Source organism: Tiliqua scincoides, chromosome 13 (assembly GCF_035046505.1).
Source record: "Tiliqua scincoides isolate rTilSci1 chromosome 13, rTilSci1.hap2, whole genome shotgun sequence".
NCBI classification, from domain to species: domain Eukaryota; kingdom Metazoa; phylum Chordata; class Lepidosauria; order Squamata; family Scincidae; genus Tiliqua; species Tiliqua scincoides.
The window spans coordinates 8365389-8377633 of NC_089833.1; the positions used below are offsets into that span (position 1 = coordinate 8365389).

Sequence of the window (12245 nt, forward strand, 5' to 3'; positions counted from 1 at the left end):
AGAACAGTCTTCTGATAAGGATTTTTGTTGTTGTCGCTGTTTGTGATGCCCTGAATATAATAGGAGACTGCAGCTTGCAAAAGAGACACTTATAATTAAGTCTCTTACATGCAAACTTTACTGAGCAGCGGACACAAGTTCCAGCTGTGACCTTTTTACTCAGCCCCTCCCACCCAAAGAAATATGAAAGCTCTGCCCATGTGCCAGCACATGCACATGGATTCAGCCCCGATACCAAGAGGTTGCATGCCTTTCAATGTGAGTTGCAGGGGAACAGTGACAGAACTTCATTCATCTCCTTTTGGGTGGCCTTCCAGAAGCAGCTGGTGGGCCACTGTGGGAAACAGGATGCTGGACTAGGTGAGTCTGGGGCCTGATCCAGCAGGGCTACTGTAAAAGCCAGGGTACTTGGGCAGGTGTCCTCCAGCATCACCATCTGTGAACTGTTTGCCAAGAAAGAGTGGAGCCTCCGCAGAGCAGTGCCCTCAATCCCCAACTCCGTCAGGCGGCCCAGAAAGATACCATGGTTGACAGTTGGCAGTTGGCAACCTTCAGTCTTGAAAGACTATGGTATCGCGCTCTGAATGGTGGTTCTGGAACAGCGTCTAGTGTGGCTGAAAAGGCCAATTCGGGAGTGACAATCCCTTCCACACCGGGAGCAAGTGCAGTCTGTCCCTGGTCTGTCTCCCTGGCTATGGGCCTTCCTTCTTTGCCTCTTTGCCTCAGACTGTTGGCCAAGTGTCTCTTCAAACTGGGAAAGGCCATGCTGCACAGCCTGCCTCCTGGCGGACTGCTCAGAGGCCAGGGTTTCCCACTTGTTGAGGTCCACTCCTAAGGCCTTCAGATCCCTCTTGCAGATGTCCTTGTATCGCAGCTGTGGTCTACCTGTAGGGCACTTTCCTTGCATGCGTTCTCCATAGAGGAGATCCTTTGGGATCCGGCCACCACCCATTCTCACGACATGACCGAGCCAACGCAGGCGTCTCTGTTTCAGCAGTGCATACATGCTAGGGATTCCAGCACGTTCCAGGACGTTCCAACAAGAAGCTGACTGAACATACCAAGATCTAGGTTTAGAGAGCTTGCGTCCTGAGTACACTTCTGTACTGCAGCGAGTCATGGACTCTTCGCTCACAACAGGAGAGGTAACTGAACGCTTTCCACATGCGCTGCCTCCGACACATCCTCAGCATCACCTGTCAGTTCCAAACAACATAAGAACATAAGAACATAAGAACAGCCCCACTGGATCAGGCCATAGGCCCATCTAGTCCAGCTTCCTGTATCTCACAGCGGCCCACCAAATGCCCCAGGGAGCACACCAGATAACAAGAGACCTCATCCTGGTGCCCTCCCTTGCATCTGGCATTCTGACATAACCCATTTCTAAAATCAGGAGGTTGCGCATACACATCATGGCTTGTACCCCATAATGGATTTTTCCTCCAGAAACTTGTCCAATCCCCTTTTAAAGGCATCTAGGCTAGACGCCAGCACCACATCCTGCGGCAAGGAGTTCTACAGACCGACCACACGCTGAGTAAAGAAATATTTTCTTTTTTCTGTCCTAACCCTCCCAACACTCAATTTTAGTGGATGTCCCCTGGTTCTGGTGTTATGTGAGAGTGTAAAGAGCATCTCCCTATCCACTCTGTCCATCCCCTGCATAATTTTGTATGTCCCAATCATGTCCCCCCTCAGGCGTCTCTTTTCTAGGCTGAAGAGGCCCAAGCGCCGTAGCCTTTCCTCATAGGGAAGGTGCCCCAGCCCCGTAATCATCTTAGTCACTCTCTTTTGCACCTTTTCCATTTCCACTATGTCTTTTTTGAGATGCGGCGACCAGAACTGGACACAATACTCCAGGTGTGGCCTTACCATAGATTTGTACAACGGCATTATAATATTAGCCGTTTTGTTCTCAATACCCTTCCTAATAATCCCAAGCATAGAATTGGCCTTCTTCACTGCCGCCGCACATTGGGTTGACACTTTCATCGGCCTGTCCACCACCACCCCAAGATCTCTCTCCTGATCTGTCACAGACAGCTCAGAACCCATCAGCCTATATCTAAAGTTTTGATTTTTTGCCCCAATGTGCATGACTTTACACTTACTGACATTGAAGCGCATCTGCCATTTTGCTGCCCATTCTGCCAGTCTGGAGAGATCCTTCTGGAGCTCCTCACAATCACTTCTGGTCTTCACCACTCGGAAAAGTTTGGTGTCGTCTGCAAACTTAGCCACCTCACTGCTCAACCCTGTCTCCAGGTCATTTATTTGGTCAACCTTGGATCATATTGTTTAGTAAAAAAAAAAAACAACACTCTAGGAACATGGGTTTGCAAGTTCCCTTTTTCCTACTGCTTTAATATCATTAACCAATTCCAGTACTCGGGTAAGTAATGAATGGAGAAATGAGCAATAGGTTGGTCCTGAGTGGGTCCCATTAAACTGTATGATGGGAGAGAAAGTGACCAGGGAGGTGGTGATTCCCCCCTGCGTTAACACACAGATCAGCTCTGTGGTTTGTGGGAGCAGAGAGGATTTGAGGGGAGAGGTCAGTCCCTTTCTTTTCATTGAGCCTTGCTCAGCTTAGATGTGCTTGAGACTGGAGGTAGAATAACCACTCTCCCCTCTCATAGCTGGCACATCTTTTGCTATGCTTTCCCCCGGTACGGCCATTAGCAGTGCCCTGCCTCACTGCTTCATTTGTTAGCTGCTGTTGAAGTGATGAGGGGAAGTAGAGAGAGAGAGAGAGAGAGTGCTAAACCTGGAGCTTCGGTATGAGTGCATGAGGGACTTCAACCGTTTGATTGGCTAACCTCCGAGCCAGTCATCATCACATTGGCCGGGATATTTATTTTCATACAGCAAAATTCCATCTTAGTGAAACGTCTTGATCTCCCAAAGACTTCTGAATGGTTGAATGAAGGAGTGGAATCAAAATAAACAGCACCGCCAGTGGTTTTACACATGTCATACTCAACCAACCTCAAGTAGGAGGTTGTCTCCAGAAGGACTGGCCACAGAGCACAGTCGGCATTCCAGCCTTGAAACCCCCATTAAGTCAGGCAGAGAAAGAAAGGAAGAAAAAGTGTTGCACGGCAGAGAAGAAAGCAGGCAGTTATTTCTTTCTCAGCAGCTTATCCATCCGCTCCTTTTTATAGGGCTAAGTCAGTTGAGGTTTTGAGTGCCTCTTCTCATCTACTCAGCAGGGCTGCAATAATCGGATACTAGAGAGTAATTAAGGAACTGGACCTTTAGACTTGAGCTGGTCCCGGTGAAATGGATTCGTTCAGAATTGCTGCCCCCATTCTGCAGATGGGAAAACTCCATCAGACTCTCGTACAAGAGAGACTTGTCCAACAAAGTTGTGGGCAAGCAATAGCACAGTGAATTCTTGGTGCATTTTATTTATAAGACTTGTCTGTTGCCAAGGCACTCAGAGACACAACAGAAAAAGCACACACATGCAAAAAATAAAAAAAATAAAAACCACCTTTCTCCGCCGAAATATAAACGAAACCATGAACATTAACAGCTCAACTCTTAGGTGACACCTCATTATAGGTTTAGAGCATCCACCAATCTGATCATGTCTCCAGCATCTTGGGTAACAGCTATCTGGTTTTGATATAGATGACTCTTTTGCTCCTCTTAAGGAATAATGTTGGCATCCTTCAGTCTCGGAAGACTATGGTGTCACTCTCTGAATGGTGGATCTGGAACAGAGTGTCCTCTCCAGTGCGCGAAGCCTGGGTAAAGTAGGTATGGAGGATAGACTGTTACCCATGCAGCAAATCCCCCCTCTCCACGTCGCTGAAATGGTCCAATGGAAAGGCAGAGGCCAATACGGTTGGTTCCAGCGGCATCGCAGGAGTTGCCAGAATGTGACTGTGTTCAGCCATGAACTGCCTCAGGGACTCTGGCTCCAGATTTTGCTTCGAGGTTGACTCCTGAAGCCTTTTCCATAACTGGATGTAGCCACAAGGCAGTGGAGGTTTGGGATCAGAGTTTTCCTTCTCTCAGATGAGCTGCCTTCCCAGGCTAACAAGTCCCATCTACCCGGTGGGGTTTATTAAGGAATAAACCTGGTTTATTAAGGAATAAACTGGTGTCCGATTACCCTAAATGGCCCAACACTCTTTAGGTCTACCGTTGACCCCCTGTGGTCACTTCCATTTGCAACCCAGTGCAGCCATTTTCAAGAGCATCCCTAAATGCGCCATATCCACAGTTAGCTTATGCAGGTGATGAAGTGAGGTTATACAGATAGAGGGGTTCAGGAAACTTGTGGCTTATCCTAAAACGTGAGAGGTTCTCTTTTCCTGCCACTAGGTGGTGAAGTCCATCACTGCAACCCCAATATGCAAACTTCTTCTTTTTGTTTGTTTGTTTGTTTGTTTGGGTAGGATCTCTCAGAAATGGAGAGAATGAATGCATGTAGAGACTCAGATGCATTATCCTGATTTTGCTGGCTTGTTTTCTCTGGGAGAGTGGCGTTGCCTATATTTTGTTTAACTGGACTGTGATGGATACATTCAAGAAGCGTTTGACCTAATCTGTCAAATTCTCAATTCTCAAGTGCTGACCTCAGTTCCCCTGCCTCGTGCCACTCTTTCTCTGCCTTTTACATGAGTTCACTACAGCTGATGTACATGGTATCCTCTTTCCCAAGCTAGCATTACATTTCCAAGACTTGTTATTGGCTCCCTTATTGGCAACAGCTAGAGAGAGAGAGAAAGAGATAGAGAGAGAGAGAGAGAGAGAGAGAGAGATTCTTGTAAATCCTGAACAGAGCATGTCTCAAATTTGCACTGTTGTGGTGGTTGATGATGAATGTCCTGGTTACCAGGTAGCAAAAGCTGATCTCCTGTATGTTTGAAACATCTTTGGATGGGCAGGACAGCAGTAGCCTAACTACTTAGTGGAGGTTCATGGGGCAGTTCTATATGGGGATTTATATAAAATTAAGAGCAGAATCCTATACTCAGTGGCTCTGCCAGGAACAAATGTAGCGTCAAAATGGCTACCACAGCATACAGCACCACCACCAGAGGCCTCCTTGGGGAAGGTGGGTGAGGAAAGCCCCAAGTTCTACAATGGGACTTCTCAAGTCAGAACCTCTGTGTTGGGCTTTTCACCAATCCTGCCCCTCTCCAACCCCAGTTCCACCTTCCCCACACTCTCGCCCCACCTCACAACACTTCCCACTACCACAAAAGTCCTTACCATCACCCGTAGCTCTTCCCTTACTATTCTCTTCCCTCTCTCTTCCCATACTCTGGGCAGTGACCAGTTACTATAACACTAAGGCTTTAATCCTATGCACACTTTCCTGGGAGTAAGCCCCACTGAACATAATGAGAGTTTCTTCTGAGTATGCACACACAATATTGCACTGTGAATTGTTGCATTGTTTTCCAAGTCATTCATTTATAGCACGTTGCGGTCCTCTTGCCGGCATAGAGCAAGGATCACTTGTGTGGTTACCCATCTGTCGAACAGTGAGAGTTGATACAGTGTTAGTGGCTACAGAGTGTGACCTGCGTTCCAGGAAATCCTTGGTTCAAATCCCAGCTACAGACCGACTGAGGCTGTAATCCTATACACACTGGAAGTAAATCGTGCCGGATTAAGTGAGACTTCTGGATAGACATGTCTAGAACTGCACGAGAAAGCGGCAATTTTAAGCACACTAACTAGGGGGCAAGACCCAATGAACACAATGAGACTTACTTCTGAGTAGGCATGTTTCAATTTGTTCTGTTGGGCTGCAAACCTATGCTCAATTACTGGGGAGTAGTTTCCATTTAACTCAGTGGAGCTTACATCTGAGAAGTCATGCGCAAGATTGCACCAGGCCTTCATGCTCCCGATTTTTATCTGCAGTAAGGCAACAGAAATAACTCACCCTGACTTACAGCCCAATCCTATCCACACTTTCCTGGGAGTAAGCCCCATTGACACTAGTGGGACTTACTTCTGAGTAGACCTGCCTAGGATTGGGCTGTCAGGGCCCAATCCTGAAGGCACTGCGGTTGCAGTGGTGCCAAAGCAGCTACCACTGCATCCTGCGACCACACGGCAGTCTCCGGAGGTCTCCGCGGCATGTGGACTTTTGTCTCCTTCCCCCAGGGAAAGCCCCAAGCCCTGCAATGGGGCTTCTCAAGTCTGTGCTGGCTATTTTGCCGGCACAGACTTGAGCGACCCCATGCAGGGCCGGAAGTCTCCGCCTGCCCCACCACCCTCTCGCCCCACTTCCTCCCCCTGCCCCAGAACACCCTTCCCCTGCCCTGACAAACCTTATCACTGCCCAGAGTTCTTCCCTTTCTTCAGACACATGCGGTGGTGCTGGGCTCAGCTCTGGCACTGGGCTGGCGCCAGTGCTGACTTGGTGCAGGGTGTTATGGGCTTTTGCGACACCCAGCATCAGGTACAAGCTCAGGATCGGGCTCTTAAAGGGCTGTTTGTAAAGCGATTTGTATCGAATGGCTGAGCTTGGAGATAATGGTTCTCTGCAGAGAGAGAGAGAGAGAGAGAGACTACTTATGTCTGGATTATATAGTACAAAGGAAGCAACTATCATCTATTTGTAGAGCGCACTGGCAAAGGTGCTTGCATCGAGTGTGCCGTGCCGTGCCCAGACAGGGGCCTCCCCCCCCATGATTGTGTCCTACAAACATGTGCAAATAAATTGCAGTTTGCACCATTCTGCCCTCCAACGTTGCTATTGTCCCAGCTCCCTTTGAATCACTTCCCTTTGATTTGAAAGCTGCGTCTCTGAGGATCTCATTATTTCAGTAACGCTGAGCCCAACGCTGAAGCTCCTGTAGAGGGAGAGTTAGAAACCTCTGCCCCACATGTGCAGCAAAACACTGTCAGAAGCCGGGAATGTGTTTGGGGAGCTGGTGGTTGTTGGTTTTTTTGTTTTTTGGTTTTTGCTTCTTTGCTGTTGATGACCTGTTCTTGGGAGGAAGTTGATTCAGAGACCTGCCATGCACCCAGGGATGACTCACGTTAGGGCTCCGATTCTCTCCAAGCATTGCAACGGGCAGCTTTTTTCTGTTTGAGTCGGCTTCCCTCGGATACACCACAGAACCAGAGCCTGCAGCTTTGAAGAGCTGTCCCAAGGTGGCTCATGCCGTTGTCACCAAAGTTGCTTGTTCTGGAAAACGAGTTCCAGGCCCGTTACTCATCTATCCAGGATCTGAGTGGACTCTCCACCATCTCCAAAGCCAGCAGTACAGAGGCTGGCCTCACACCGTTTCCCTATGCAGAGGTTCTGTGTCTGAATTAGTACCAGCAGAACTGGGAACAGCATTGGAGTTGAAGATGGGGGAAGATGGTTTGCCCTCCAGTCTCTGTTTGCTCCTTATGCCTGTGTATATACGAGGGTCTCCCAGAAAGTAATGCACCACATTTTTTTTCTTCAACAATTATTTATTGAACACAATGAAACTTACACACAAGAAAGAATGATGTTTCTTCTACACTCCCTATTTTTCCACGTAATCTCCGTCCAGTTCTATGGCCTTCCTCCAGCGAGACACAAGGGCATGTATGCCCTGTTGGTACCACTCCTTGTTCTGGTCACGAAGCCATTTCTGCACTGTGCGAATCACCTCTTCGTCATCCTCAAAATGTCTTCCGCGAATGGCATCCTTTAATGGCCCAAACAAGTGGAAGTCTGAGGGATCTAAGTCAGGGCTGTAGGGGTGGATGGGGTAACACAGTCCAACCCTGTTTAGTGATGTGTTCCGAAGTCCTCAAACTTGTGTGAGGCCGAGCGTTATCATGTTGAATCAAACATTCACCTGGGTTGTCGTATCTTTGCTTCCATTCATACATAAAAATCATAGAGTTGGAGGGGACTAATCGGTCATCTAGTCCAAAAACTTGTGTTTTTTTAAATTTGTTTTGCTCAAGAGATAGAGATTAAGGGCACAATCCTAACCAGGTCTACTCAGAAGTAAGTCCTATTTTGTTCAGTGGAGCTTACTCTCAGGAAAGTGTGGTTAGGATTGCAGCCTAAACAGTGTAACCCAACATCACACTTAAAACCTAGCCATTAGAAGTTGAACCGAAAGTGGTTTTTTGTGTGTTCTTACTGATGCTTCCGCATCCCATTTATTATCCTGATAAAGGTGATCATTAGAAAGAGGAGTGTTATGCCCGATCTCATCTGAAGCTAAGCAGGGTCAGGCCTGGTTAGTACTTGGATGGGAGACCGCCTGGGAATACCAGGTGCTGCAGGCTTATACCATAGTCTTTCGAGGCTGAAGTTTTGCCAACCAACCATGTTCAATTGTGTTCTAATCCTTACTTTGGGAGGGCTGCTGCCATTGGAAACAGAGTGGCAGGGCTGGCTGTCCCCTTGGTCTGACCCAGTGGTGTGACTAGGATTTGTCTCACCCGGTGCTGGATGCCAGTGCCTCCATGATGGACCTCCTCTCATGCAGTGGGCAAGGCACTGCCCCAGGCAGAGGGGGTGGTGAAGACCATTGCTGCACCCCACTGGTGTTTTGGCTATAACTTTTGATAGAATAGAGATATTCCAGTGTGGTTTGTTTCATTCTACGTGGACTTATGCATCAAATTATATATAACATGATGGTGGTATTCAAAAATACCAGGACTTTAAAACTTTTTACCAGTAGTGGTGTCACCCCTGCGTCACCCAGCGTGGCCCACACTTCCCTAGCGATGCCACTAGTCTGACCCAAATTCTGAGTATGCATACGCTCAGAAATGTAGAGCAGCCCAGCTCAAATTGTCTCTAAGCACTTGAAATGTAGACTGTCTGATAGAAGGAGAATGGTTTCAGCACACTGCCGCACCACATTGCGCTCTAGGTTGAAAGCCTGACCCTTGATTAAATTTCTTTTAGTGACTCATTTGGCTTTCACTGTTCCTCACAGTGGCCACTAGTTGTCCAGCAGTTCATTCACTTCGTTTCAGACGTAGCAAAATGAAATGGCATCCTACTTTTATGTGATGAATTCTTAGCCATATGAATGGCTCTTCCATTCATGCACTCTTCCAAAGCACAGTCATGTGCCTTTGTTGACCCGTTGCATCCCACCACACAAAAAATGGTTGGCAATCTTCAGTCTCAAAAGACTATGGTATAAGCCTACAGCACCCGGTATTCCCAGGCGGTCTCCCATCCAAGTACTAACCAGGCCTGACCCTGCTTAGCTTCCCAGATCAGACAAGATCAGGCATGGAAAGACTATGGTATAAGCCTACAGCACCCGGTATTCCCAAGCGGTCTCCCATCCAAGTACTAACCAGGCCTGACCCTGCTTAGCTTCCAAGATCAGACGAGATCGGGCGTGTGCAGGGTAACAGTTGCTGCACTGTAGTGTCATTATCATAAAATCGCAGGACAGAATTATTTCTACATGAGCATGACATAATCACATCCCCTCCCCCAAAATTTATTCTTGCTCCCACTTCCTTCCCTTTCCTCTGTTGTCTCCCTTGTGTGGATTTTAGTGAGCCTATGGAGACACTGTCATCTTATTACTCGTAAAAATTGATATACCAAATGGCACAAGGAAAAATATCTTTATTATTGACAAAGTAATATCAAATTGAACTCAGCTGGACTTACTTGCACATGATTGCACTATAGGAGTGTTTTAAAATAGGCATGGAATGTGCATCATTATGAAACATGCTTTTCTTTTTAATGCAGCTTTGACTTTTGCAGTGGGGGGGTAGGCTGTTTATATAGATTGAGCTATTCTGTCAAATAGAATATCTTTTTAATTATAAATATATGTGTTTACATTAAACATCAGTCACCAGATTACCAAACAGAAAAGAGATGTTTCTCTTAATGAGGATAATTACAATAAGTGTTCCGGTATGTTACCAAAGGAGTCAGTCTGTAATCTGTCACAATTAGCAGAGAGTCAAGTCATTGTCAGTTTGGGTTTAGTTCCAGTTCAGATTCATCTCCAGCTTGCTTTTGGTTCAGGCGCTTCATTTTTAAAAAGTGGTTTGGTAACCAGTTCAGATACTTGGAACTGATTTTGAATCTGTTTTGGACAATGCATTTTGCTTGTAGAATATTATCAAACTCTCTTTCTTCCAGTACAAGTCTCTAAAATAAATGCAATAAGTACTGTAACTTGAGGGGGAAAAAACTGTTTTTTAAATTGTTTGCTAATTTTTGTAAAGATTTTATCTGGAACAGTATATGCAACATGATTTTTTAAGAAGGAAAATGAAGCCATCAGAATTGAACATTGTCAAATATCAAACCACTGCCTTTGAGCTGGTTGTCACTTTTTATGTTGAGGGGCTGAATCCCAGTTCAGGTGCAAGGCAATGAGTAGCCCTAGTCATCTCTACTCAGAAGTAAATCCCACTGATTTCATGAGGCTTACTCCCTGGGGCATTTGGTGGACCACTGTGAGATACAGGAAGCTGGACTAGATGGGCCTGATCCAGCAGGGTTGTTCTTATGTTCCTGATAGGGGGAGAAAAAAAGATTTCCTTTTACCATAACATATCAGTTTTACCTAAAACTTTAGTAAAAACTTTTGCCATAATCGATCAATTTAACCTAAAGGCTTAGTAAAACCTTTCTGAAAGGGATGCTTGTTGCATCTTGTGTATTTAGTTCTATGCTACTAAGGGCACAATCCTAACCCACTTTCCAGCACTGACATAAGGGCAGTGCAGCTCTGAGGTAAGGGAACAAACATTCCCTTACTTTGAGGAGGCCTCCATGAGTGCCACCCAACTGTAGGATGGAGCACACGTCCCATTGGCATCACTATGCCAGTGCTGGAAAGTTGGTTAGGATTTGGGCCTAGAAGTAAGAATGGTCTCCATGCTTGCTTTGGTATGCTTTCATGAAATACCTGTACCTCTGAAGAAGCACTTGGTTTGTGTTTCTAGAACCGAGGTTCTGTGCAATAACTTCTGCAGTCCAACTGAGGCTGACTTGTTGAGGGGTTGCGTTGATTTAATTGAGGGCCATTGTAATAATAATAATAATAAACTTTATTTATATCCCGCCCTTCTCCCTAAAAGGGACCCAGGGCGGCTTACAACATGTTAAAAACAGATTAAAACATTGTACCTCTACTGTTCTCTCTCTGTCTGCAGAGTTAATCCATGAGGGAGAACTTGACACTGGTTATCCAAGATGTTTTCTCCAAGATACCAAGAATTAGATTGTGGGTTTGCATATTAAAATAGTGACTGATGCTGAGCTTAAACATTCTGTGGTATCATTGGTGTTGGATTCTCTGGCTTACATATACTGACACAAAGAGCAATTTATTTATTTATACAGGTATTTATATACCGCCTTTCTTTGGTCATCAGATTTCTCCTCGGACTTTAATCCAAGGCGGTTTACATAGGCAGGCTGTAGTTGGATTCCTTCTTGGTCTGGCCTCTCTCTGGCTCTTCGCCTCCCACGCTCCACTTGACGGCAACTCCTCTCTGCCACCGAGGGTCAGCTCATCAGTATATCAGAGTGTCTGTCGTCAGTTCTCGGGTACTTCCGGTTGTTTCGAACTGGCAGCCTCAGATCTTCAGGCATACAAGGCGGCAGCTCTACCAACTGAGCCAGACCTCCTGCCCAACAATAAATACAACAATTTATCGTTGTATCTGATTTTCAGTATATTTTATTTATATTGGCGATGATTGCTCCATTGGGGGGAACAGTTTTGGACGTAGGAGAATGGAGGTTTTTGCTGCTGGGGATGGGAAAGATTCAGGCTCTTAAGAAGGCATGGTTATTTTTATTTTTTTTAATTTTGGGCAGTCTGAGTGTGGGTGGAGGTGTCCGGCACTGAATAAGGGGGCGCTGCTTTGTTTTGATCTTTCTTTGAAGGTTTGGTTGAAGAAACTTAGAGCAAGACTTCCCCCAAACAGAACCAGTAGTACTGGTAGGGTTTGAACTTTCTGAATAGCTTCTGACTGGTCAAAGTGACATGTCCACAAGAGGTTGTGTTTAGTGCAATCGTGCACAGGACTGGCCCATCCATGAGGCCAACTGAGATGATTGTCCCAGCCAGCAGGTTGCTGGGGAGTAGTATCCCATTCACCCACTCACCTCCACTTCTCCTCCCCCCCCCACACTTTCCTGAGATTAAGCACCATTGAACAAAATAGGACTTACTTCTGAGTAGACCTGGTTAGGATTGTGCTCTTAAGTTATGGAAGATGTTGGGAATGTGCTTCAACAGCTTTTTTGGGAAGGGGGCAGCTGA

General features: G+C 46.3%; 1 protein-coding gene and 1 pseudogene across 1 annotated transcript in view; one reads left to right on the plus strand and one right to left on the minus strand.

The window, feature by feature from the left end:
- LOC136663868 (ankyrin repeat and fibronectin type-III domain-containing protein 1-like) overlaps nucleotides 1-12245 on the plus strand; it is a 473183-nt gene that overhangs the window by 298391 nt on the left and 162547 nt on the right. The gene's annotated exons all lie outside the window — the stretch shown is intronic.
- On the minus strand, nucleotides 9249-9362 carry LOC136633757 (5S ribosomal RNA; annotated as a pseudogene).